Source organism: Aethalodelphis obliquidens, unplaced genomic scaffold (genome assembly GCF_003676395.1).
Source record: "Aethalodelphis obliquidens isolate GAN/ISIS:26980383/991018 unplaced genomic scaffold, ASM367639v1 scaffold26, whole genome shotgun sequence".
In the NCBI taxonomy this organism is placed as follows: Eukaryota; Metazoa; Chordata; class Mammalia; order Artiodactyla; family Delphinidae; genus Aethalodelphis; species Aethalodelphis obliquidens.
Genome location: NW_020837970.1, coordinates 7,945,508 through 7,971,495, shown reverse-complemented (window position 1 = coordinate 7,971,495; position 25,988 = coordinate 7,945,508). Strand labels below are relative to the sequence as shown.

Genomic DNA, 25,988 nt, shown 5'->3' with positions numbered 1-25,988 from the left:
TGTTGAGTGAATTTTAGAGAAGAAAACCCAAAGCAAATGTATGTAGTGCCTCTGTGTGCCCACAAAGAGCATTGCCAGCCCTAGCCATCACAGGTCGAAGCGCATGCAAATCAGATCTTAATCCATTAAACTCATTCACAGGAAAATGTAATGTAGGTCACTGTGGAGAGCAACGTGGTGTCGTGTGCAAGCTCATTCACCATCCCGAATGACATGAGTCAGGGGCGTTCAGTGTGGAAGATCTGAAGCCAGTATATTGCAGTCCAAATGGTAACCATGGAACAAACTGAATGAGTAGCCAACAAGGCCTGGTGTGAAGTGTCTCTAATACAGCATGCTGTGAACTGGCACCCATCCGACCTAGATTAAGCATTTGAAGCACCCACAATTTCAGTACAATCTTCTCTTTCTTTCCAGTGCATTCATGGCCACCTTTTTCAAGCGTTTATCTTTTCCACTTTGTTTATTTAATTTTATGGGAAAGTTAATGCTTCTCTGAGGGACTTAAGCAAAACTCAGTCAACTTCTGTGGACAGTAAGGGCAGGGAGAAAGGAGACAACAGAAAACTTAGCCCGAGAGAGCTTGGGTGATTCTTTTTATGATTGTTTTTATTTTTGCACCTCAGCCTGCTCAACCCCACCCTCTAGGAGTATGCCTTCAGCATCTCCAGGGAGCCACCCAGGCAGTCTGACAACAGGGTTTGTGGGTTGTGTTTGCTCTTAGGATGGGTATGGTGAAAGGAGCATGGCCACACCCTTCTTTCTTTGTAACCACAGCCTGATATAGCTCCTCCCACAACTCCTCTCCAACCTGAAACCATGAAAAAGCTCCAGAAAAGAAAGCCAAAATGTAGACACTTTGGAAAAATCCTCAACTTTCCACTTTGCCCATTCAAGTTTGGAGTCACCCATTGTGACTTTGTCACAACTGTGTTGCTTACAGTTAGAGGTAGCGCCTTGAGGGCGCTGAGGGTGTTTAAAGCATGTTTTGTCAGAATTGATTTTTTAAGAAATTTTAATAAATTATCAAAATCAAATTAATTTTATTGTCCCCACTATAAAAGTAAAACAATACTCATTATTTAAAAATTGGAAAAGATATAAAAGCAGAAAAACACTAGACATGTCACAGTTAAAATTTTGATATATTTCCTTGTAGACCTTCTTTCTTCCTTCTTTTCTTCCTTCTTTCCTTTCTTCTTTCTTTCTGCACAGCAAAGGAAACCATCAGTACAATGAAAAGACAACTTAGCAAATGGGAGAAGATATTTGCAAATCACATACCCAATAACGGGTTAATATCCAAAATATATAAAGAACTCACACAACTCAACAAGAAAAAAACAAACAACCCAGTTTAAAAAATAGGCAGAGGATATGAATACACATTTTTCCAAAAAAAGACATACAGATGGCCACAGGCACATGAAAAGATGCTCGACATCGCTAACTTTAGGAAAATGCAAATCAAAACCACAATGAGATGTCACCTCACGCCTTTTAGAATGTCTATCTTCCTTCCTTCTGTAAGTGCTCAGATTTTTCTTAAACCCCAGGTAGTATGTTTCCAGGCTCAAATATATGGTATTTGGACATACATTGCTTTAATCAAAACACAGGGGTGAGTAAGGATGCACCTTACATTACCCCATGCCACCTCTCCTCCAGCACCTTCCCCACTCACATTGGCCCAAAAGGGTGTGTGATGTGAGCTGGCATCCTCTCGGTCCCTAAAGCAACTGGAAAAAAATGTTAGTGACATCAACCTAATTGCCCTCAAGCAGATTAAGTCTCCTAGTTCTAGTGGTAAAACCTGCTGGTGACTGTCCTCATCTACCCCCTCCATATCCACTGTTGATTAATTGCAAATATCCATGCTTCAAGACAGGGGTGAACACTTGTGCCTCTCCGGTGTTCTCTGAATGTTCTCTGCTCTTTGAGGAAAGTGGAGCCAAGTGGGAATGTGGCCAGCAATGCAAGTGGCTTTCCAATGCATGTTTCTGTAACACATCTTAGTGCTATATTTGTCAGTGGACTTAGGGCCTCAGAGAACTTTCCAAGGTGAAAACCTAACATTGCTTCCATGGATGTTGAGGGTAAAGCCCTTAACCCTAGGACTTAATGAGAACAAAATTAAGTGCTTCTTTAAGCAGCTCAGATTTATCCTGTCAGTATAAGTGATGGGAGACTTCTTCATGTGCTTTGGAAAAGAGATTGTGTGTGTGTGTGTGTGTGTGTGTGTGTGTGTGTGTGTGTGTATGTTAATCTAAAGCATCGTCTCCTTGCTTCATTATGTCACCATACACACTGTTCCTTTATGATAGACAGGGTTCATCTATTCCCCTGCTCTAAACTTAATTACTTCGCAATTAATTCTTTGTTGAAAATAGCAAGGCTCCTAAACTCAGAACATCTCATTGTGAGAAAGGCTGTTTATGGATAGAGGTCAAGAGGATGTATTGGAATATTCCGCAGCGCTGCCACAGATATTTTGAATGAAAACAGCAAGAGAGAAAAGGCCCATTCCAAACGAGTTTGCCATGGAAAGTGAGGCTTCTTCCCAAACTGAGTTCAGAATTTTAAACTTAGGACGATAGAAAAATCTCATTGCAGTCATCTTAACACTTCACATTTTTCTAGGGTTCACCTTGTGGCAACCACGCGCTCATGAAATGTTTTAGTTAATCCTTATAAAAGTCTTCCCAGCTAGGTATTATGAACACTATCTTATAAATGACATCATTTCTTAAGATTATACAGATGGCCCCTAAAGGAATTCATTTCATGTGGTCATTGCTGAATAGTTGGCATACATAAGATCGTTGAATTCATTTTGCCAGTTTTACAGATGAGAAAAGTGAGGCTCTGAGAAGTGACTTGCCCGGTGTATTACAGCTGTTAAGTGCTAATCTCAGCCTCAGACTCCGTTGTCTGGCTGTGTTGTCAGCTGTGACCCTAAATTACTTCCCTCCCAAAGTCTTTGTCCTTATCTTCCACCAGCCTGGGAAGACAGTCTTTCAGGGAGGGCCCTTCATGTCACTTGGTCAAATAAGTGTTCCTTGGAAGGAACTCAGAGGAAATTACAGAAGTGTGCCCTTTATGAGAAGATGCTTCTGTCTTATGTATCCTGGGGTCTGTGAGGATCCGAGACTGACTAATCAGTCCCTGTGGTACCCACAGCCCTTTCCAAATGCTACCTCATCAGTCTTGCCACCAGACCTTGGAAGTCAGTGATGAGCACACTAGTGACACCAGTGGAGGAGGCCACCATCTTTCTCTTGTACAAAAATGGGTACATAGGACAAGACTGGGAAAAATCAGAGCCTCGGCAGTCAGGGTCAGGCACTTCCTGTAGCACGTGCTGCAGAGCAGGGTCTGGGCGTTGCTGGGGGTTCACACGTAGTAAATAACAGATAAACGTTGCTGAGTGTGCGAATGAATGAATTCTCACAGTTATAAGGGCAGAGAAGAAGCAGTACATTGGTGAGTTCAAAATACTTTGCCGACTTTACCCTAACTTTAGAGAAACTGAATCTCCAATGAGAAGTTTCTCTGTGAGACCCTGTGAGGCAGTGATACCAGCTCACTTCCTCTGTGCAAATTTTTTTTTTAATTAATTAATTTATTTATTTTTGGCTGCATTGGGTCTTCGTTGCTGCCCACGGGCTTTCTCTAGTTGCGGCAAGCGGGGGAACACAGGCTCTAGGCGCGTGGGCTTCAGTCGTTTTGGCACGTGGGCTCAGTAGTTGTGGCTCGTGGGCTGTAGAGCGCAGGCTCAGTAGTTGTGGCGCACAGGCTTAGTTGCTCTGCGGTATGTGGGATCTTCCTGGACCAGGACTCGAACCCATGTCTCCTGCATTGGCAGGAGGATTCCTAACCACTGCGCCACGAGGGAAGTCCTGTTAAGTTCACTGACTTAACGAACACTTACGCAGCCAGACACGGTCCTAAAAGCTTTACAAATATGAATCCATTTAATCTTTTTTATTTTTTTAACTTCTACTGACGCCTCTGATCCTCGATGCTTCTTGTCCCAGCCCCTCTTCAGAAACTTAACATATGAAGCATTATTTTGTGTGTTACAGTGCTTACAGGAAGATAAGGTACTCATATAGAACCGTGCATTTCTTGAAGGCATTCCCTTTTTTTAAAACTTTTTACTTATTTATTTTTGGCTGTGTTGGGTCTTTGTTACACACGGGCTTTCTCTAGTTGCGGCGAGCAGGGGCAACTCTTCGTTGCGGTGCACGGGCTTCTCATTGCGGTGGCTTCTCTTGTTGCGGAGCGCGGGCTCTAGGTGCTCAAGCTCAGTAGTTGTGGCTCACGGGCTTAGTGGCTCTGCGGCATGTGGGATCTTCCTGGACCAGGGCTCGAACCCGTGTCCCTTTCATTGGCAGGTGGACGGACTCTTAACCACTGCGCCACCAGGGAAGTCCCAAGGCATTCACTTTTTTCCCTTTTTTTTAATTGCGGTGTAATTGACAGAAGGCATTCACCTTTGATTCATTCAGCAAATATCCCAGAGGTATTTTCTAAGGAGCTACCATGTGCCAGGCACAATGGCAGGAGCTTAGGACTCAGAAACAAAAGATAGTGTCCCTGTACTTAACAGGAAGGAGTAGTATTTTCTGATTTTGAGAGGGAGGATGGTGTGTGATAGAGGATAGGGGCATGTTTAGACAGATAAGAAAATAAAGATCATGGGGCATGACAGCTACGAAAATAGTAAGCACAGAGAAAAAAGGCAACTTTGGGGGAATTTAGAAAAGGCACCCTTTCCTAGAGGTGGATGCAGATGCAGACCCGCACCTGGGCTCATAGATTCGTGAAGGAAATATGTCCCACCCATACTTTAACCAGTGCCGGTGAGCTGTGACCAAGCTGCACAACAGAGCAGAGGCCCGATGAAAGGTACGCTGATGGCAAAATGGAGTTTGCACTGAGTCTTGGAGGTTTTGTGGGAATTAGCCCAGGAGAGAAAAAAGGTATCGCATTCCTGGCAGAAGAAACAGAAGACCAGAAATCTCAGAGCTCTTTAAGAACATGGAATACTTGGGGAGCTATAAAGGCTGAGAAACCAGGAGCCTTTCTTCATTGAGTAAATTCCTTGATGCCTTGGATACAGCATTATATTAGGAAAACATTTATTGCTGGTGAAATATATCAGCAAAAAGATTCCTGCCTTTTTTTTCTTGCTTTATCTACTGGGCTGCCCTTTCTCTCTCTCTCTCTCTCTCTCTCTCTCTCTCTCTCTCACACACACACACACACACACACACACGCATGCACGCACGCACGAAGTAGAGGATGACTGGTTTACACCGGATTCCCACATCCTTAAGGAGTGAGTTGAAAGTATCCCTTGGATTTCTGTTCCCTGTGAGTAGAATGAAGAATTTCCCTTAAGCATCATCACATTGTCTCTGCTTCCTCCAATTTCTGCAAAACTAAAGATGTCAGGTGTTGGGGCTATGGTGAGACAGGACCAAGGTCAAACCCCTGCTCCCCTTCTCTTACTGCAGGCTTTACTTGCCCTTAAGTAAAGCGTGCTGCTGAAGATCGTGTTCTACATGACCTCTTTGCTGGCAATTGACCTGGCGAAAGGGAGTAATAAGGAAGAGTTGTTATATTTTAGACACTTTTGAATAGAATGGGAAATTGTTATTCATATCCCATTTGATGACCAGGGTGCACATTATTTTTCCCATGCTCTAGTTTTGTCATAAAATGTATGCTTTCCCCACCTACCCACCCCCCTCATTTCTCCTAATGAGCACAGTTCCCACATCTGGACAGGACAGGCCTCTCTGCTAGGTCCTTCCTGTCTCTTTGACCTCCCTGGCTTTCCTCCTGGACAAAAAGCAGATCAGCTAGTGGAATTGCATCGGGAGTGTCACATCACGTGCTTTGTGGGAAATCAGTGAATGGAGCCCTCTTAGCTTCTGGAATATAAAATTCTGATCTAAACAAACTTGGGTCAAGAGCACATGGGGCCTAAGTTATAGAATCAGCTCTATTTGGAAAACTATTGGTAACTATTAAAATGTCACCAGTAATTTTCATTGTGGGCCAATACGAAATATACTAAAGATAAAAGGGAAACTTCGTATGGTGCCAGGGATCTGCTATAGAAAATGTTAGAAATTAGTGCTACAGTTCTCTGCTTCTCCCCGTAATCTGCATTTTACACAGAAATCAGGAAACATGCCCAAGTTTACTTGGTAAAAAACAAATTTAAGAAATGAATGCTTCAAATCTTAATGTTGGCCTCATTTTCTACAGGAGGGGTGAACTGACTCAAATTCTATATATAAAGCTTTTGGGCTAGAATTTGGCTCTAAGCCTTTTGATATTTCTGATTCTTTTCCTGATGTGACAGGCACAGTGACATACCTCACTTGGGAGGAGAACAAAGAAAGACATAAGATAGCTGGTGTATTGTTTAGACTTAAATCTCAAGAAGTGGAGTGGAATAATTTATCTACAAGCTAAGCTAAAGAAAGAAAAAAAGAAAAGTATATCTAGATAAATTCCATTTGAATTTTAAAATTAAATATGAACAATATAATCATAAAAGTAATTTTTTTAAATATATGCAAATATATTTTTGGAATAGACAGAGTCTTTGTAGACATATAAACAGAGGCAGAAACTATAAATAAAAGCCTACTAGATTTGATTCTATCCCCTTAAATAAAATAAAATTTCTTAAATTTGCACATGTAAAAAGAATAACCCAAACAAAATTTAGATAGAAAATAAGCAACATATGATTAACTTTGCAGAATTATTTTAAATTGGTAAGTAAAAGACAAATACTACCGTAATACAAAAATGAGCAGAGATTATGAACAGGCAATTAGCAAAAGAGGAAATACAAAAGTCAACAAAGTTAAACAAAGCAATCTCATAAGTAAACAAAGAAATGTAAATTAAAAGAAGATACCTTTTTAGCCAACTATCAAGATTTATTTTTCATGATGATGTCTGTATACAGTACTCTAGGAATTATAAATCAATAAACACTTTCTACAGGATGCCTTAATATATATTCAATTCTTTTTCAAAGTTAAACTATCAAGAATGTACTTTTTTAAAAAATCACGTGTTAATAAACATCTGTGTAACAAGGATATTCATAGTAGAATTCTTTTCAATAACAAAAGGAAATGGCAGAAAGGGGTATGATTATTAATAAGTGGTAGAGTTAATGGGATTTTAATTCTCTCCTTAAATCTTTAAAAAATTTGTCCAAATATTCTGCAGTAAATATATATTACTTTTTTGTCTTAAGTGATGATGGATCTTAAGAAAGATATCGGGGCTTCCCTGGTGGCGCAGTGGTTGAGAGTCCGCCTGCCAATGCAGGGGACACGGGTTCGTGCCCCGGTCCGGGAGGATCCCACGTGCCGCGGAGCGGCTGGGACCGTGAGCCATGGCCATTGAGCCTGCGCGTCCAGAGCCTGTGCTCCGCAACGGGAGAGGCCACAACAGTGAGAGGCCCGCGTACCGCCAAAAAAAAAAAAGAAAGATATCGGAAGGCTTTCACAGTGCCATATCAGACAGGGGCAGGTGATGGAAGTGGCTGGCCCTGGGGAAGAATATTTTACCACTGACATTGTTTAGAATTGTCGGCCCATGGTAATAATCAAAAGCAAACCAGCTCTTAGCTGGGATTTTTATTGTTTTTAAATAATTGCCTGCATCCTGGGCCATTGCTCCCATGGCATTCTCCCCTCCTTGGTACATAACTGTGGCTGCTGATGCTTCTGAAAAGAAAGAGGAAGGGGTGACACATCAATTTCAGCATCAAGTATGTAAAAATCACTCAAGATTGGTACTTTCTACCAGTTTCTACCATAAAATATGTAATCATTTCATGACTGCAAACACGGGAGCTTTTTTCCAGCTTACCTGGGTGATCCTACTTCAAGAGCAGAGTGGCACCGTTTTCACTTGGTCGGCTTTCATATTCTGCATGTGTGTGGAATCCCAAAGGAGTCTCATTTGTCCTATCAGACAGGAACTTCACAGGTGAGAGTTGTCAGCTGACTGAGAGGTATAGCTCTGCGTTTCCATCCCGGAGGAACCGTGAATGAGATGCCATATAATATGAATGGCTATCCCCCTAGGCACCCTATAAATTTATTATAAAGCACTGGATTTTGCAATAACAAAAATACCTTATGAAATTGGAGGAACGTGTAAAAATGAGACATTTCTGTCTCTTCAGGGTTGCAGTAGACCCCAGATTGTACTGAGTAGCGGGCCTGATTTCATTAACACAAGAGCAGGCCTGGTGTGATCCAGACCTGGCAGAAATTCTGCAGTGCGTTGAGTGGCTCTGAAGTTTCTAGTGTTTGGGAACAGAAAAGTTAGATGTGAGGAAGGAAAGAGCAAATGTGGACAGCTCTGTAGATTGAGAGGATGAGGACAGCTGGTTAGATGATACTTTGTTTGCGTTTAACATTCACTTTGTAAAAGATCGTCAGAAAGGTCCGATTTGGGGTTTTGACTGTTCTTGTGAGATTGGGGTGAGGGGAGGCCTCATTTGGGCAGCTGTGTGGAACAAAGAGCATCTAACTTAGGCTTTTGGTTTTTGAAAAAGTAGTCTGTTGGGGTTTATGTAGCTCTGTAGATGTTTATTATTGCAACTGGCTTGGCATTTAGTTACCTTTTAAGGAAGTCCTAAGTAGAGGTAAAATTTGTAATATGGACATTACTCAAAATCCTACAAAAAGCAATCCATACCAGCTGGAGTTGTGTTTCGTTTATTGTGGCACAAAAATCTCTTCCCCTCTTTATTGTGTCAGCCAGTCAAGAGCGAGGGCAGAACATAAGGCCTCTTTCAGATGTCGGACCCTCAGTTTTGCTCCCCTGAAAAACCCTTTAGAATCTCAGAAAACAGTTTCCCAGTTTCAGTTGCCCACAGTAAGTGCAGGTATTGTTTATCTATTATATCAGTTTAGCGAGAGGACCATCTCACACTCATTAAGTTGATTTAAAAATGATCAGAAGAATCGCAACTGTGTCCTTCGAGAATATAAATGCCTCCGAGGCCATCTCCATTTTAGGAAAATCAGGTCTTTTACCTTTGCTCTTGCTTCCCCTCAGCATTTTCTCCTACAGCAGAAATAATGCGTTTAGTCATTTTGGAACAGCGGTTTAATACATTAATGATTGCAGGTGCTGTTTCTAGAATTTTGGCTCTGCAAATGTGATCTGGTGAGTGGGTCAGAGGCAGTGAGTGAGGGTCCTGGGAAGTGAGGATTTTATGAAGCCAGGATGCACTGCAATGAAAGCACAAGCGTCCCACGTAATTAAAACACATGAGGCATCCGTGCTCTGTAGCCTGTCAGAGACACATGTGGCCTTATGGTGGGCTGAGAGGAGGGGAGGGGAGAGTGAAGGGGGCATTAAAATGATGCGAAACCAGAGAAATATGGGCCTCCTGTTCCCCAGCTTCTGGAATTAGGGAACTGTTATATAATCCAAGCCAGCAACATGAGGGGATTTGGCTAATAGTTAACTTAATTTTCTGGAATGTCCTTTTTTTCTGTAAGTCAGCCTAAGTGGAAAGAAAGTGGAACTCTTGTCAATGAATCAAATGGCGGGAGGGGCCGGCTGGGAGAGCTGATTCCCCCTGGATCTTGTACATATTACTCCATTCCTTGGCTGTACTTCCAGTGCAGGTTAAATGAATTGTTCCCATTAGCGAGCGGATAGGACAGCTCCTTTAGATGAAGGAGACTCTGTACTTTGAATGTCACCGTGAGGAAACGGTAGCCCTCATAGAAAAGTTGACAGTGCCACTTGTGGCGGTATTTTACTGTCATTGTTAAAACTATATCAAATGACGACTTACAGTGAGGCTCAGAGTTTCACCATAATATATAATAATAATAATACTTCTGTCAGCTTGGAAGTGATGTCGGATTTCTGCGCAGCTTCGTGCTTTATCGGAGACGTGGTGGTCATAGAAGCAGTACTTGGTGCCAGACTTGCTGTATGTGGCTGATTCATTCTGCCATGAATGCTCCTGACTGAGTCACATTCACTCTGATTAGTCACTTAGCCTTCATTTGCTGAAACTAAAATCCTGAATTTGCTTCATCTGTGTACTTTTTATAGCCATATTTAAAGTACTCTTCAGTAAGTGACACCAAATATGACTGTTGGGGGAAAACTATTAATAATCAGGAGGATGTTGAGTTGGCTGAAAGGTTCCTGATGTCTAAGTTCAAAGCCATGTGATATCATATTGACATTCCCATATTGGCAACAGGGAGATGGCTTGTTTTATTTGTTCTGTTACTTTGGAAACTGAGCCATAGGCTTTATTTGTATAAATAAAGAGTAACAAGATCAGTTATCTTCATCATACAGCAGTTGTAGGAATTATTTGGAATAATCAGATCATATATAAGAATCTTTTAGAATGCAAATTTAAAAATCAAGATGTTTGTATGGGAAAATATATAAGCAGGGAGAAATCCCTGTCACATACATTCCTTGATGAACATACATTCCTTGATGGACCCGAAAAAAGTCAGCAGGCCCTCAAGTGACCAACAATGCAAAGAGAATGTGCTAAGAGTTGGGCTAAATTAACATTTCAGTGCCCCCCGCCCAAACACTTTTTACTCTTGAAGCTCATGGATGTGAAGAGCTATAATTGGGCTTCCCTAGGGAGAAGAAATGACATCTAGGAGCGTGGATGGGGCTGATGTGAAATGGATAGCCAGAATGGAATTTGGGTCACCCATTGAGGCTTGGGCCGATACTCTCGTATTGTAGGCTTTTCCCCCGAAGCACCATGAGTATAGGGACAATTGATACCTTGCTGTATCCCATCACCTAACACAGTGCCTAACAACATGGGCAGGGAGAAAACAATCATCCAGTCAACCAGGTTATATAGATGGCAAGTCTCAGGTTTCATACTTGAGCAAATTCTACTTTGAGCTGAAAGATCAGATTGTCCCTTTGTTGTCCATTTATGAGATGGTCAAATAGTTTCACACTTGCCTTTGGTTCTGGGACCACATGAGTGACGGTTTTGAAAACGGAAGTAACTAAAGCTACCTCCCTGGATAGGGGTTGATTTCCAAATTCATAAAGGCCTTGAGAGCGCTGTTTCAATGTTGCGTGGGTGAAAGGGCAGAGGGCGGGACACATGGCTGTGAGTGGCAGAGTGGATCACCATGCGTTTGCATAATATAATATCACAGGAGTCCAGTCTGTCCCTCTGGCAGCAAGGAGTGTCCCAGAGGCTTGGGCAGGTCTCCTCCTGTGTTGTTCACAGATAGGAGTAGAACAAGGGGCACTCACTTGTGCAGCAGTAAACCATCTAAACTCTGGTTTATCAAATCCCAACTGCACAGAATGAGAAGGGACAGCCAGGGCTTCCCTGGTGGCGCAGTGGTTGAGAGTCCGCCTGCCGATGCAGGGGACACGGGTTCGTGCCCCGGTCCGGGAAGATCCCACATGCCGCGGAGCGGCTGGGCCCGTGAGCCATGGCCGCTGGGCCTGCACGTCGGAGCCTGTGCTCCGCAACGGGAGAGGCCACAACAGTGAGAGGCCCACGTACCGCAAAAAAAAAAAAAAAAAAGCTAGGAGAGCCTTTTGGTGAAAATGTTAGTGCTGGTGGGAGGTGATGGGAGAACACAGGCAGCTCTTGGAGCCAGGATTCAGACGTGTATCTCTGGTACTGTTTGCTGGGTGCCTTTGGTTTTTGATGTGGGCATGGGAGGAGCCCTTAAAGGGTTCAGCCAGGGGAGGAAGTAACTGCAAGGACCACTGAAAACATTGCATGGCTGAGCTCCGGCCCCAACTCTGTCATACAGGGGCCAGTTGACCTTGAGCATGCCCCTCCACTTTTCCAACACCGTTTCCTCACTGTAAAATGGTTTAACAGTGTCCTCACTGCTTACTTCACAGAGGGAGATGACAGAATCAGAAGATGGGGTGAAAATATGCTGTCCATTGTACAAGAGTGAATAGGTTGTTACAATGGTGAACTTGCAAGTTTCCCTTGAATAACCTTCAAATGAGCTTTTCAAAGTGTAGGACTCGGGGAAAAAAACCCTCATGGAGATTGCTCCATCTTGTTTAAATGAGGATCAGATTGCTATTCTGGATGATGAATTGAAATTACCTGCAGAGGGACAGAGAGAACAGACTTCTTGTTGCCAAAGAGGAGGGGAGGTGGGGGAGGGATGGATTGGGAGTTGGGGATAGCAGACGCAAACTATTATATATAGAATGGATAAACAACAAGGTCCTACTGTATAGCACAGGGAACTACAGTCAATATCCTGTAATAAACCATAACAAAAAAGAATATGGAAAAGAATATATATAAAAATATATGAAACACTTTGCTGTACAGCAGAAATTAACACAACGGTATAAATCAACTGTACTTCAACAAAATAAATTTAGAAAAAGAAATTACCTGCAGAGGGACTGAACTGCAAGTTGGAGACAGCCATTTGCCTTAAAATAACCATTTAAGAGGGTAGCTGGTATTTCTCACGTTTTTGTTTGGAATCATCAACCAAGAGACTTCTGATTCTGTTTAGGTTTCTGTGTGGTTAAGCTGGCCAACTTTTAAGGGTGGCTGCTATTATATGCCACTTACGGGCCTCCATCCAGCCAACAAAATGTGGGCTGCTCAGAACAAAGGGAATCACGCAAAAGATTGTCCAAGAGGGCAGAGCCATCAAAACTCTAGTAAAAAGATGGTGGAGGGCTGGTGAGGGGCCGGTGGGATTCAAAGTCAGTTCTCCTGATTTATGTTCTTCTGTGTGCTTCCTTCACACGGCTTTAACACATTCCAGTATTCCCTCATCAACCAATGTTCCTGCAGTGTATCATGGTTGAGAAAGTCATGATTGGAAAGACTAAGACCTCACTGGAAATGAGAATTAAAGGGGAGGAATAAAAGCGATGACATATTCCTTTTCATATAAAAAATAAAATGAATGACTAAATAAATAAGTAAATATTCTACGGGTATCTGCTTTACAAAGTATGCAAACCTGCTCTAGTGACTAACACTTTTTTCAGCTGCTGAGGAAATATGACTGCTGCGTATTCACACGCACGGGCAGAGTCACTCCCAAACTCTGTGTGAGGGAGACTGAGCCGCTTTTTAATGTTTTCCAGCCAATAAGGACTACTTTATTATGGAAACTTCAAACATATGTAAACGGAGGCAACAGTGTAATGAACTCAGGTATACCCAACACTCAGATTCAACACAAGATTTTGTCACACTTGCTTTATCTATTCCCTTTTTTCTTTGCTGAAGCATTTTAAAGCAAATCTCAGACATTGTATCATATCACTCCTACATATTTCACGTTCAGTACAGCAGCTAAATGCCTGGTGCACTCACATTTCCCCTTGTTTCCTTTTCAAGGCCACTGAGAAAGGTTTTGTGATTGTTTGTTGTGTTTTCTAAACCTGCTGTGTAGCATCAACTGGTTTTCCCTTTCAGTACTACTCCCCCATAGACATGCCCTGGACCATGCGGTCCAGAAGGGTATGAATGAAGAAATGATGATGCATTATTCAATTTAAGAAGAATGACCCCAAACTCACATATCAAATAATAATAATAATAATACAAGGATTTGAACTCTGGGGTATACAAATATAAAACAGAGCTATCTTTAAAAATTAAAAATAAAAAACTAAGTTTGGCAAAGAGACTTTTGCCAAACTGCTATTTCCTCTTGGTCCCAGCATAATTCAGTGGTGGTGGTATCCTGACTTTTATTTTTAAGTCACTTTGAATAGAAGGGAGATTGCTAAACCCAACCTCTAAGCTGTTGTATCTAAGAACTTTGAGTACTGAAGTCAGTGCTTCCAAAATAGCTTTCTCCATCTCAGCAGTGGGAGAGTTAAACTATTCTGAATTGCCATGTGTGAGAAGCCACACAAGCCCTTGCTTCTTGCTATATAACATATGGCTAAGTGGGAATTTTTCTGTAGGTTCTTTATTATCCCAGAGCCAATATGAGATTAGCTTTACAAGTTGGGTTATAACCTTTACAGCTTCTATGTCGGGGATCCGTTAACAAGATCATAAAGATCTTGCTAACAGATGAGGCCGATGTGCCCTGTGTTCAGCTCCGGTAATGACCAAATTGATTTTATCAGAAGTGTTTAAAAGGGCCATTTTAACTTTGCTATTGATTGCCTGACCTCTGCTGTGGGTACTGGGGTCGGTATGTGTTCTCCCTCCTCTCACTTTTTGTGTGGAGCCTTCCACTTTCTCTTCACCTGGGCAAACCTTTCCTTCTGTGCCCCTAAATCGTCTCATTTAGCACTTGGCCCACCACCTATATTCCCCTTGGGCTCTCTGTACATTTCTGGAGGACTAAGCTTTGGGGTCACAATCGGTAAACTAGACGCATAGCTTTGGGGAGCCATCCTCGTTCACTGGACAGATTTCCTCGAGCTTATCCTTTGTGCCAGGTACATTCAAAGCACTAAAAAGTTCAGTGATAAATCAGGAACACGAAGTTCCAGCCGGCAAGAGCTGACATTGTTGGAAAGACATACGTCAACTATTTAATAGAGTGTCAGAAGAGAAATAACTGTGAAAAGCAAAGCAAGGTAGAGAATGGGGCAGGGAACACAGTTCTGGATGAGCTGGTCGGGCAGCATCCTGAGAGGAAGTGGCCTGTGAGCGGAGATAGGAGTGGATGTGAGGGAGGACTCGGAAAATCTGGAGGAAAATTGAACCAGGCAGAGGGAGTCATAAGCAGAAAGGACTCAGGGCCAGAGCAAGCTCAGAGCTTCAGAGAAAATCCAAGTGTAGAAGAGTGAGCTAGGCCAGGTAGAGAGAGGAGGACACGAGCTGGAGACCCAGGTGGGCTGGGTCGTGGAGGACCTGATGAGCCATGGAAGGAGTTTGAGCAAGGGGCTGACGGGATCTGATTTCGGTCTAGCTTAAGTGATGCTTCCAAATGACGTGGGTGGTCTGTTGAGGTGTCTTCTATGATTGTGGGGAGACTTGAACACAGCCAGGCCTCAGAGCCTGCAGAGCTGAGCGCCATTCTCTGCCCTGCTTCTCACTGGCCGGTTGACTTGGAACAAATCACTAATTGCTCTCAGGCCCTAAAGTTCCTGAGTCCTTATCCAGGGAGAGGTACAATTTCTTAAGACTCTTCCAGATCTAACATTTGGTGCTTCTAAACTGTAAACGAGAGTTCCTTCCTAATCATTTGTATTTGTTAGGGTAAAGGCTAAAAGCTGCTGTAGCAAAGAGACCCAACAACACAGTGGCCTCTGTGGGGTAGGGATTTGCTTCTCTCGCCTGTGAGGTTTGAGCCAGTGGAGGCTGCCAGGGAAGCCCGGCTCATGAGCTCCACAGTCCTGCCTCCAAAGATGGCCCTTCCCCCATGGTTGGAACTGGATGGCGGTCTCATGCAAATTCCAGTCCACGGGAAGAGAGAGAGGGGAGATCTGGGCAAGGAGTTTCCTTCATTTCCTTTTAAGTGACATGGACGTTACACACCCTCCTTCAGATCACAATTCTTGGGGACCACCTAGTGTTGTGGCTGTACCCAGCCCCAAGGGACTCTGAGAAATGCAAACTCTAACTGGCCCTCTGTCTGCCTATGTAAAATGTGCCTGTTGGGACTTCCCTGGTGGTCCAGTGGCTAAGACTCTGTGCTCCCAATGCAGGGGGCGTGGGTTCAATCCCTGGTCGGGGAACTAAGATCCCACATGCCACGTGGCAAAGCCAAATTTTTTAAAAAAATAAAATGAAATAAAATAAAATAAAATGTGCCTGCCATGGAAGATGGGAGAATGGATTTGAAGGGGTAGCAGGAAAACTGCCACATCCTGTTTTTGAAAAATTCCAGAGTACTGTCAAGATAAACTCTTAAAGTTTCCTGGACCTTTGTATTAATTTCCTGGGGCTGCTGTAACAACTTGCCACAAACTGGGTGGCTTAAAAGAGCAGAAATGTATTCTGTCACAGTTCTGGATGCTAAAAGTCCAAAATCAGCAGGGCCGTGCTCCCTCTGAAGTCTCTAGGGGAGAATTTCTAGAAGTTTCTCTCCTAGCTTCTGATAGTTGTTGGCAGTCCTTACCATTCTTTGGCCTGTAGCTGCATCCCTCCAGTCTCTGCCTCCATCTTCATGTGACCTTCCCTGTGTCTTCTGTGTCTCTGTATCCAAATATCCCTCTCCTTTCTCTTGTAAAGACAGCGAGCGATCACTGGATTGAAGGCCCACCTTAATCCCATATGACCTCATCTTGACTGCATCTGTGAAGACCCAATTTCCAAATAAGGTCACATTCACAGGTACCATGGCTTAGGACTTGAACATATCTTCTTGGGGAATGTGACTCAAGCCATTACAATCTTCTTAAGACTAAAAGAAGCAGGGAGAGAGAGAGAGAGAGAGGGAGAGAGGGAGGGCGGGCTGTGCTAACTGAAATCAAACAAATTATGACAAGATATATCAGTCTCAAAAAGAACCCATAGTTTGTTCCGAAGCTCAGTGCCACCTTAATGCCGCAGTCCAAGGACATATAGGCCTTTTTTCATTCCCTTCTCCGTGGAGACATTCCAACGCATTGCTGTAAGATACCTTGCTTAGGTAATGGAGTTCAAGAACCATTGACAGCTTTCAGCTTTGCAGTGTGTGTTCCATTTGATGACCATAACAGCCCCACAAAGAAGGTATTCTTACCTCCATCCCACAGAAATTGAAACTGCAGCTCAGGCTAAGTAACTTGCCTAAAGTGAAATGACTTCACTGTTGGTGGTGAAGCCGGGCTTGCAGCCTGGGCCTCCTCTCTCCAAAGATCCTGCTCTTCACATGACATGGCTCTGAGTCCCAGTGAGTTCTCAGGGGGTACTGACAAAAGGGCTCACTCTTGTCTTGAGGGATTTGTGATCAGTGTCTGAGACCACACATGCTCTGCAGAGGTCTCCACAAACCCATGGGGGACCTGAATGCTAGAATGTGCTGACAGCACGATCAGATACCCTTAGTCATCAGGATAAACAAAACCTCTGTTAGGTAGCTAAAGGACACTTGTTTGCCCAGGAGTCAAGGCTTGTCCAACATCAGAGTCCAGGTTTCTCACTGCATTCTAGAACATTATACATTGAACTCAAAAAGGCTTATTTTTCAGACCTTCATCAGCATGTTGATTGGTGGTTCGATTACTACTTTGCCAAGTCCAATTGACCCTTGAACAACATGGGTTTGAATTGCACAGGTTCACTTACAGGCGGATATTTTTCAGTAGTAAAAACTACAATACTACACGGTCCAGTGTTGGTTGAACCCATGGATGTGGAGGAACCATGGTTATAGAGGGCCAACTATAAGTTATATGTGGTTTAACCCTGAGTTGTTCAAGAGTCAACTGTATTATGAGATTGCCCATCACCATGGGGCCCTCCTATAGTTGCCAGCTATGCCATCACACGTATACTAAAGACTTCAGATAGAGTTCCCTGGAGTGTGTAATGCAATTAGTAGTTGCCATAGGAAACTGGGTCTCCTACTGGTCCCAGAGAGGTGATGATTGTGATAATAACCGATACTAAGTCACATTTCCATTCATTATTTCATTTTAATATTGACTTTTCTTTCTTATTGTTAAAATCTTATTTGTACAGCTTTATTATAGAAATTTTAAAAAACATAGACAAAGAAGATAAAATACTAATCATTCATAATTCCTCCACTCAGAGATAACCAATGTCATTAATCTTGTGTATATTTTTTAGTCTTTTGATTTTCTTAAGACATCTTTCTTTGCGATTAAGATTTTTTAATTTTTTTAAATTATTTTATTTATTTATTTTTGGCTGCGTTGGGTCTTTGTTGTTGCATGCGGGCTTTCTCTAGTTGCGGTGAGTGGAGGCTGCTCTTCGTTGTGGTGCATGGGCTTCTCATTGCAGTGGCTTCTCTTCTTGCGGAGCACAGGCTCTAGGCACGCAGGCTTCAGTAGTTGTGGCACGTGGGCTCAGTAGCTGTAGCTTGCAGGCTCTAGAGTGCAGGCTCAGTAGTTGTGGCACGTGGGCTTAGTTGCTCCGCAGCATGTGGGATCTTCCCGGACCAGGGTTTGAACCTGTGTCCCCTTCATTGGCAGGCAGATTCTTAGCCACTGCACCACCAGGGAAGCCCGCGATTAAGTTTTCATTATTTTAATAATGGTAGGGTATTCCATTATGTCAACATACATCGTTTACTTAACTCTTCCTCTACTGTTGACATGTGAGTGGTTTCCCCCCTCATGTGTTGCTTATAGAAACAATGTTGTGATGAAAGCCTGGTGTTCATCCATAACTACTTCCTAAGCCTACATTTCCAGTGTTTGCATTGCCAGATGAAAGGAGAAAAAAATTTTCCCTTGTTTCAGAGATGAGGAAACTGAGTCTCAGAGAGATGAAGTATTCTGGCCAAACTCACACAGCTGGCAAGTGACAGAGCTAGACCTGGGATCCAGTTTTCCTGACTCTAAATCTCATATGGGAGAAGAGTTTCTGCATCTAATTATCACACTCGATAAATTCTGTGAATGCAAAGTAAATGCCCTGGCAACTACCTTCTTTTCTTGAATTGTCACCCAGCAGTGGTCAATCCAGACAAATTGCCAAAAATTGTCATCAGAGGAGAGTGGAAAGGCTATAGATAGTTGATTTAATTGGACTTTTCATCTTTCTTCTTCAAGATGATAATAATGTTGACATTTTTAGAAACCTTTACAGACCCTTGGTATCCTGTACATTCCGGAATAACTGAAGCCATCTCTCCACTTCTAAATACTTATTTGATACCCCAGTGGATTCTGGGGCTTTTAGTTCACCCTAGTTCTGAGAGTAGAGCTCATTTCCTCCAAATTTAGAGCCAAATTCCCCTTGTTTCCACTTCAAAAGATTCCCTCTCCTTTCTAGGTGATTCAGCACACAAGTGAACCCATGGAATTGTTTCCTCCTTTGCCATAACTAGTATACCCTTGCTTTATCCATGCTTCTGACATCAGTAGCAGACTTTGGTTTGGGATGGCTGCAGACCAGGTGACATTTCTTCAGTCATTATTTGCCTTGATCTGGTATGCTGACCAGGATCCATGGTCCATGAGGTATGATTATGTTGAGTATACAAGGACGTAACATGTGAGGAGTATCCATATACAAGGACATAATAGATGAGAAGCCTGACTTGCTTTGGGGCCCCAACTCCATAATCTTTGGGTCATCCTTGTCCAACCAGTTCTGGTAGCTTTGATTTGGGGCATTGAGGCTAGAGCCACGTGTTTGACAACATCCAAGCATGTCACCTACAGATCATTCAAGTCCGTCCCTGCCCTGTTAGTAGCAAAGATAGACAATTTCAACAGATTTCAGAGGCATATAAGTAAAGCGTTTCCTGGAAAAGCATGGTAAAATATGTTGATCTTTACCTGAGTTGGATCATTCACTTATAAGATAAAACTACTCAATTCCAGAAGGCTAAGCTGGAAGTGTTAATAGTTGTCAGTTCACATCTCTGCCCAGAGCTCTCCAAGATCAAAGTTAAGTTAACCAAGTAATATCTAATGGGTAACTCCATTTTCAGGATAGAGACTTGATAAAAGGAAATCAATGTGAAAGAACAAAGATTCTTATTATTCTTACTGTCCATTAGTGCTAATCATACATTTGGCATCAGCAAGCCATAAGAGGAGAAATTACCCTCCCTAGGTATGGACTTTTCATAATGCAGTGAATAGTCATCTCTAAAAGAGAAAGTGGATGTTTCCCAAATAAGTTTAGTCTCAAAATTTCTTTCTAGGATAGACTGATGGTCTCTTGATATTGCCTTTGCTGGGGGACCAGGAATGATGTTTTGTGCTTGGAATTGTTTTGTCAAAGATAAAGGGAGGACTTGAAAGAGTGTATAGCTCTGTCCTGCCTGCCCAAAACTAAAAGGTATTTCTGGGCACATATGTCAGGAAATATGACCTAGAGATGGAGTGCAATCATAAACATTTTTTTTAAATTCAAAAACCAGAAAAAATTTCTCTTATTCATTCCCATAACCACTTTTCAAACTAAAATTAATTTTTGTGTGTGTGTTGTAAAAAGTACCTCGATTGGTAAAGGAGCTGAAGTATTATCATCGAAACAGCTCAACCTAGGCTCAAATCTAACATAAAAGAAACCTCACGTTAAAGTATAATTTATCTTCATAATTAGTATTTCTAAATGACTTTTAAAGGCTTTTTTTTTTTTTTTTTCCTGCAAAAAGCTTTATTGTTTCCATTTGGTCCATGGCTTGGGAGAGGGCTCCAGTGTGGTTAACAAGCTGCCTACTGGCCACAGAGCGGGGCTTCAAGAAGAAGCCCTAACACCAGAGGGGCTCCTCAAAGGCCACTGGGCTCCGGAGGCTCCTAGTCGTGCTTGAGGGTGAGCCTTTCGAAGAGATACTCGCCCAGCCCAGCCTGGGGACCAGCAGCCTGTGGAGGTTGGTCAGGTGGTCACCCATCTTCTTTTTTTTTTTTTTTTTTTTTTTGCGGTACGCGGGCCTCTCACTGTTGCGGCCTCTCCCGTTGCGGAGCACAGGCTCCGCACGCGCAGGCGCAGCGGCCATGGCTCACGGGACCAGCCGCTCCGCGGCACGTGGGATCTTCCCGGACTAGGGCACGAGCTGGCGTTCCCCTGCATCGGCAGGCGGACTCTCAACCACTGCGCCACCAGGGAAGCCCCACCCATCTTCTTGATGAGTTTCACCTCCTCATCTAGGAAGTGGCTCTCCAGGAAGTCGCAGAGGTGGGGGTCTGCATGGACACAAGCCAGGGCATGCAGATGGAGAAGGGCCTGGTTCAGGTTCTTCTCCATGTTAATGGCGGCTTCCATAGCGTCCTGAGTTTTACCCCACTCATCTTGAGATGGCTTCTGCAAGTCCTGGAAGAGGGCGCGGCCGCCGCGTTGGTTTTGCATTTTCAAGAGACGCTCAGCGCTCTCGTGCTTCTCTTCGGCCAATTCGCGGAAAAAGTGGCCCACGCCCTGCAGAGCCACATCGTCGCGGTCGAAATAGAAGCCCAGAGAGAGGTAGGTGTAGGAGGCCCGCAGATGCATGTTGACCAGGCGGTTGACGGCGGCCTCCACCTCGGTGGAATAATTCTGACGAATCTGGGAGCTCATGGTTGATCGGTAATAAGGAGTTCGGCTCAAAAAATGGTGTTGGCTGGTCCCGGTGACCGAGGATAGCTGAGTTGCTGACTCCGAAGGTTGGGGGGTGGTCGGAAGCTGGAGGAAAGGGCGACCCTGGGTCAGTTCCGTCCAAACACTGTTGAAGCAAGAGACAGATCCGGGGAACCGCTGAGCGCAATCCTTTTAAAGGCTTTTTAATGCAATTAAAAATGTTTGATTGTCGTAATGTTGCTAATGTTTTGATGCCTTCCTAGTGTTGTCCTTGGTCCCTGCAACCCTGGCACATAATTTATTTCTCTTTTAAGTGAACCCTAAGCATTAGTGTCCATTAAGAATTTTTAAAACAAAGTCCAGAGATTACTTGGAGCACTTTCAATAATATGTACTGATTATCATTAATAGCTCTTTTGTCCTAGACAAGGACATTGTTTTGTAACATCATTTTGTTTGGCGAGGCCCTATTCGGGCTGTGTTCCTGATCTGAATCCTGCACTGATTGTCTCCTTGACAGTGTGGAATAGAGCAAGCTCATGGGACAAGTCAGGACTGGGGCGAGCAGGGACACAGGCCAGCACAAAGTGATAGGTTTTCTTTATGAAACAATTGTTAGCCATTCAAAAAAAAAAGCCTACATGCTGGGCCTTGATTCTTATCTCATGTTCTTATGCTGCATATAAATTGCTGTTTGAACTACCAGCTCCTTACAATGAGGAAGTGAAAGAGAAGGACAGGAGGGAACAGGTGGACCCAGACGATCTCAACCTTATCACTGTGTTTGTTGGTTTTATGGCAGGAGGGGGGTCTAATCTTCCAGATTTTAGTCTGAAAGTTCTGCCCTTGCTCTCAAACGTTTATTTACCAGATTATCCGTCTCTGTAACAGCAGGGCTCTAATTAATAGGTATTGCCTGTCTTCACCCAAGGGGTAGCTCTCTGTTTATCCAGTGCAAAGTATCTGCAATTAGAAACATCTTTAAAAGGAAAGAGACACTCTGCTATGTGTCCCATGTGAATGGCCTTATTTAAGTCTTACTATAAACTTAGCACTGAGAATTTTATCCCCATTTTATGGATAAGGAAACAGAGGTTCAAGAGTGGTTAAACCATTCTCCCAAGACCACGGCTTGAATAATGGGCGTCTTATTTAATGCAGGCGTCTTGTGAGGAGGGAGAATAAATCTTGCAAAGGCCTTCGTATTTGGAGACCTCCTTTTCTAGAAATGAAATGAAGAGTTAGTGTTCTGGGGCTTGTGTACATGCATGTAACAAGCTGGCCCATTACAGAACAGGTTTTGTTAATTATCATTCACCTCTCCTTCTCCCTGCCACACACACTCACTTGAAATAGAGAAACACTGATCTATTTAAAAACAAAAAGAAGAAAAAAACTGCACAGTGTCCTATTTTAGGTATTTTTTTATTGAAGTATAGTTGATTTACAATGTGTTAGTTTCAGTTGTATAGCAAAGTGATTCAAATATATATATATATAAAACATATATTAAAAAATATATATAAAACATATATATATAAAACATATATATATATAAAAACATACATATATAGATATGTTCTTTTTCAGATTCTTTTCCCCTATAGGTTATTACAAGATATTGAATATAGTTCCCTGTGCTATACAGTAGGTTTTTGTTGTTTATCTCTTTTATAATGGTAGTGTGTATCTGTTATTTCACATATTTTTTGTTGTGTTTTTTTTTCTTTCTGTTTTTTATTCTCACACAGAACTTATACATGTTGCATATATCTCTGTCTCAACAATTGTGAGAGAGGACAAGAGAAGGCACACAGGCTGAATATTAGCAAGGTGGCAAAAGGACATCTTTGTAGCTAGGCACTTGTCCAAAATGCAGGGCCTCTGGAAATGCCATTGTGGTAATTGGTATGTCTGGGGAGGAGGAAAGATGCCATTTCTTACCAAAAAAAAAAAAAGTTAAAATAAGCTTGGTACCCAGACAATTGCCTAGAAACCAAGAGACAGTAAGAAGTCCATCAAGGAAGTTAATTGGTCCAAGGTTTGGCACTGATTGGAAAAATCAGATTCTATCCCTCAAGTGCTCTACTCTTGCCATAACTGTAACTCTGAAACTGCTGATACCCTGACAGTGATAAATTTGTGGTATTTTCATGACATTTTCTTTGCTTTACTTTGAAGCATAGTCGGCTAAATAGAGTCAGGGAATCTTGCTGTATTAGAGGTCCTAGTTTGGGGAGGGTCGTTGTGGAGATTTTTTCTTCTTCATTTTAAGGATATTACTTGTCAATTTAAAATTGTTATCATAGTGTTAAGTTGGAAATTACTCTAAAGCATTACCTGGGAATGCTTCTCTCGCTCTCCATATATATATAGATATATATATGATGGGCTGGGTAAGATTATGAGTCTCACAACTTTATCAAAAGGTACCATTTTTCTCTAGCCCAGATAATTTAAAAATATCACCCAAAAGAAGTGTATCTTTTACTTATACTACGTTTTGTGGATACTGCCTTCTTTCTTCTTTGGTTTTTAAAAGCAAAAAGAAAAAAGTTTCAGGGGGTTGCCCTTGATTGTGAGCTACATTAGATTTTTTTCACACTGAGAAGTAGATCTGGCAGCCTGTTGCTTAGAGGAAGTTTGGTTTGTTAGCTTGAAAGCACGGCAAGGAGTCATTGATCAAGGCTCTAGAAGGGAAATCAAGCAAGTGTGTAGTTCAGCTATCTCATTCTACAGATGAGAAAACTAAGGCCCAGAGAAGTTAAGTGACTTTCCCAAAACATCCAGCAAGGTCACTTTTGGTTCACGGTTTGTGAGTGCTTTGCGTTTAGAGAGTTGGTTCCACCCATCACTCTTCCACAACTCCACGAAGTCCCAGTCTCTGTGGCGTGCATGCCTCTTGCTCAGTGGTCTGTTTGTGAATCTCTGGGGAAGGATCTTGGTGTCACTTCCCAGGCATTGGGAAGTATATCAAAACCTTCACAACATCTGGACTTGGTTTGACACCCTTTGGTGGTGGTGATCCAAGCCCTTTGCCCACTTAGCTTACCTGCCCATGAGCAAGTATCTTCCCTTGATTTTAGAGAGTAGAGTCCAGGGGAGTTTGGGGTCTAGAACAGAGTACACTTGCTTTTAGAAACTCGGTTCTCTGTCTTATGCTCTCTTCCAGCAGATATGAATTTTGAAGTCAGAGCCCTTGGTCTGAAAATCAGAATCCCGGGCTATGAGTCAGTGTGAAACCCAGGAAGTCATGAGTAGCTATGGCATAGCTTTCAGTAGAACATTCTAATTCACCTTTGTTAAAGTAAGACTGTGTGCATTGCCCACCTTTTGTGAAAGTTAATAATTAACATTTATATCACACTTCCCACTTTGTAAAAAGGTCTTTACACATCCTTATTTTGTATGGATTTTCACAACAGTCTTTTGAGTATTATTATGATTATATACAATTGTAGAGACCTGGAAATTCAGGCTCAGAGAAGTGAAGTAAGTTGCCCAAGGTCTCTCAGCCTTGGGTAGGAAAGTGGATGGACTAAGAATGTAAGTTCAGGTCAACTTGACTCCAAATCCAGTTATCTTAAAAACTGCCTTTACATGGACATATATACACTACCAAACGTAAGGTAGATAGCTAGTGGGAAGCAGCCACATAGCACAGGGAGATCAGCTCGGTGCTTTGTGACCACCTGGAGGGGTGGGATAGGGAGGGTGGGAGGGAGGGAGACGCAAGAGGGAAGAGATTTGGGGACATATGTATATGTATAACTGATTCATTTTGTTATAAAGCAGAAACTAACACACCATCATAAAGCAATTACACTCCAATAAAGATGTGAAAAAAAAACTGCCTTTAAAAAGTTTATTCTTTTCCACTTCTGGGTAGAATTAGAGCTATTTGCCTCCTAAACACTCATCATAATTTATCTTTAGAAAACCCAGCTCTCCTGGAATGGTCGATTCAGGGTCACTGCTAGTAGCATTAGGTTTGGATAAGTCTTACCCCTTCCACTTGAGGACAAAGATGGACAGCGTAGACTGCTGTGATTTCAGAAAGGATGAGCTCTATGGCGAGAAAGACAGGAATCGTGCAGCCTCTGGGGAAATGAGAAGAAAGAGAAACGGAAGACCCAGCCATCCCATTTAAGGAGGAGGGGGATGAAGAAATGGCTGCTGGTTGCAAACCAGGGCACACAGACCTCTCAAGTATCTCTTTCACCCAAGCCCTGGTGGGGATTCCTGGCTTAGCTAAGGCTGGGGGACAGGACCCTGTAGGTTTAAATTAGTTATAGAGCTGACTGCTGACTGATATGCTTTGGGGAGAAATCTTTTTTTTTTTTTTTTAATATTTACTCTTATTAGATGCGCTATCTATACCAGGGTTTTTCTGGTTTTTATTGAAGTATAGTTGGTGTATAATATTATGTAAGTTACAGTTGTATAATATAGTGATTGACAATTTTTAAAGGTTATACTCCATTTGTAATTATTATAAAATATTGACTATATTCCCTGTGTTGTATAATGTATCCTTGTAGCTTATTTACACGTAATAGTTTGTACCTCTTAATCCCCTCCCCCTCTCGCCCCTCCCCTCCACTGGTAGCCACCAGTTTGTTCTCTATATCTGTGATTCTGTTCCTTTTTTGTTATATTCACTAGTTTTGTTGTATTTTTTAGATCCACATGTAAGTGATATCATACAGTATTTGTCTTTCTTTGTCTGACTTATTCCACTGAGCATAATACCCTCCAAGTCCATCCAGGTTGCTGCAAACTGCAAAATTGCATTCTTTTTTATGGCTGAGTA

At 42.5% G+C, this 25,988-nt stretch overlaps 1 protein-coding gene and 1 pseudogene across 2 annotated transcripts in view; one reads left to right on the top strand and one right to left on the bottom strand.

Annotated features, from left to right (window-relative positions):
* The window catches only part of RORA (RAR related orphan receptor A), a 733,771-nt gene that overhangs the window by 517,108 nt on the left and 190,675 nt on the right, over nucleotides 1-25,988 (top strand). The window lies entirely within an intron of this gene.
* On the bottom strand, nucleotides 20,422-21,271 carry LOC113629344 (ferritin light chain pseudogene; annotated as a pseudogene).